This window comes from Perca fluviatilis, chromosome 10 (genome assembly GCF_010015445.1).
Source record: "Perca fluviatilis chromosome 10, GENO_Pfluv_1.0, whole genome shotgun sequence".
NCBI lineage: Eukaryota > Metazoa > Chordata > Actinopteri > Perciformes > Percidae > Perca > Perca fluviatilis.
In genome coordinates this window covers 8,139,783-8,142,756 of record NC_053121.1, presented here as the reverse complement: position 1 = coordinate 8,142,756, position 2,974 = coordinate 8,139,783, and positions in this window count along the sequence as shown.

Below are 2,974 nucleotides of genomic sequence, written 5' to 3'. Positions count from 1 at the left end.
AAACATACTCCTACATGTCCATAGCATGGCCATAGTTAAAAAGAGGACATCATTACAGTCACACCATTGTCTCACCTTCCCCTCTGCTCCTGTTCTTTTCATTAGCCTAAACAACGGTTTTATCTCAGGAGACAGAAGCCTACGTAGTTCTCACTGTCGTAAACAGTCATCGGCCTTCTCCACTTCTATCTAAGCAAAAGACAATGTGAGAAGCTTCAAACTAGTAAAACTAAATAATTCTACTGGGCTATAGTTGACGGCTGTAGCTGTTTCCCCTCTCTGGTGCTTTAAAAGTCTACAGGAAGGAGCAGGATTTTGTGGAGGTTTAAAACAATCTTTAAATGAATGGTTAATATCATGAAACAAATGGTTAAAATAAAATTTGCTATAAATAGATTAGTAGGCAGTAAGTGGAAGAAAGAAATCAGTGTAACAGAATCAACAACAGTGGTTAACTCCTGCAACAGCATGCTTGTTAGGTACATTAAAGGGAAATTTCACCGCTGGAAAGCTGAATATATCTTTAAATTGGGTCACTAATGTAGTAGAAATGTGAAAAGAAAATTGAAATTGGTGCCTTCCAGGCCGAGATAAGCCAGAAAATGTGTTTTTGGCTCATATGGATGAAAGACACCAAATCCCAGAATGCACTTGCTTTGCTGCTGTATGAGGCCACTCCCAAGCCACGCCTACCCTTTACAGACAGACAGTGAGACGATCAACTCAACAAGTGTGTTTTATTGTCATTTCAACCATATACACGAAAAAACGTTTTACCGTGGCTCAAGTGGTGTTACACATTTAAAACATGCTTTTTTTGGCCACAGCTGATACATTATCCGGACTTGTTTCAGCGGATTGATTGATAGCTCCAGAGTGAACAGAACTGTGTCCATGGCAATGCTCTGCTATGCATGGCAACGGTGGGTTATCCTTAGCAACGGTCTGTTATCAAGAAATAACAGACCACGTTCTACATTAGAATTCAACCAAGCCATATAATAAAAGAAGGCTAACACATAGCTACTAGCATTAGCTCTTGGTGGGCTGTGGTATAAACATTGAGTATAAACACAGCCGTACATTTGCGTGGGATGTAGCTAGAATTGTCGGCATTTTACAGTCACAAACTCCACCAGCAGTTAGCAGTTAGTTGGATACAAATCACCCCATTTCTGCAAAAGGCAGTCCGGGATAACAAAGCCCACCTCCACTAGTAGTCTTATCCGGTGACAGAGCAGCAGGCTGGATTGTCCACAGCAATATTTCCACAACAACAAAAACACAGCACAGCAGTCTCTGAACTCACGTTGGGAGTTTCGTTGAAGTTGGATGTAGTCCAGTTTGTTTAATGAGCGGACACTTGCAAGCAGGATTGGTGAACAGATGGCTGGCTAGCGTTAGCTTTCCACCGGCACACTCGTTCAACGCTCCCCGCTGATGAGGTCACTTTACCGGACACAGGAATCGAGCACCACCGCTGGCCTACGTGCAGGCAAAGCTCGCGTAGTGTGTGGAGTATTGCGTCTGTAGTAAAGTGTCCTACATAATTCTCCGATGTGTTCCAGTGTATCCTGGAAGCTAAGCGAGGATTCAAGATGGCTGACACTCGTTTTTTCCTCGGCAATCTCTGGAAAAAGCCGACAGTCCAACCCCCTTTGGGCTATGCGGAAGTGGCTCCTAATACAGGCTGTAGTCTTTTGCCTCTGGGCAAAAAAACTTCAGATGACGCAAAAATCATCATTTTGCGTCCTTTGAGTGTCTTGTCGTCCAACCGAATGCTGAACAAGACATTATTAGGCGACCAAAGTGTCACAGTCACTACGACGAAAGCGTGGTCAAACTCCAAAATGAAGTTTACGTGCCATGGATAAGCATTGCTAAACCTCTGTCATGATTGACAGGCCACGAACTGTCAATCACATCATAGCCACGCCCTAAAACACCCCCTGCTTTATCGCCGATTTTAAAATCAACGAGACCATTTAATTAAAATGGTCTCAGCACTTTGCCGCACTGGTTGCAGCACTTTGCCGAACCGGATGCGCTGTCCACTAATAATATACAGTCTACGGCCAATGTATTCCGCCTCTTTTGATCTCTACCCCGACAGTTTACCTGCATGCAACCAAAGCTGCTCGAACGTGATTGGTCAATACCACTCAGACTACTAACAACTACAAACAGAAACCAGAATGTTTTTAATACCAAAATCTTGTCCCGTATCTACAGATTCTGCATTCATATGCTCATATCTGTTTAATTAGCAGAAGAACACAGGCAGGGACTCAAGTATTACAACTTTATCAGCTCCCATGATGCAAAACTTTAATTTTACAGTTCCACTGAGAAACAGCTGTATTTACAACACTTCTCACTGAAAATCCACTGCATGGCTGTACTCTCCCTGCAGTGTCCTTATTGGGTAATTGTCTAATTAACAGCTAACTATTGTCGTCTCCCATTTCCTCTCTCTCTCTCTCTCTCTCTCTTGCTTTTACAACTGCACACACAAACACCATATTAGGTGCGATTATGCATTCCTGCAAGGTAAAACCTAAAAGCTAATTAGATATTGTGGACTTGCAGGAAAGGGGGGATAGCATTCAATGGTCTTAAAGCTGAATTAAATTACTGGTATTGCTATAACAAAGAGAGAGAGAGAGAGGTCCCATTAAAAATGTAGACAAACCTGTGCACTTCGATAATGGCTGCAGACAGAGCTGTCCAGCTTTTATTGCAGCCATTGTTGAGCTGTCGCAGCAAAGAAGTGTGTAAATGTCAATAGAAGGAGAAACAGCTTATGATGTACACTGAGACTTGCTTGAGTGATTTGACAGAGTCTCACCAGTATATGACACAAACCTACAACAAATCTCCGAGCAGTCGGATTTTACATTCATAAGAATGTGACGGCACATAGACACACCGAGCGACATACACCATCACAACCAAAATAGGTATTTCATAGAGT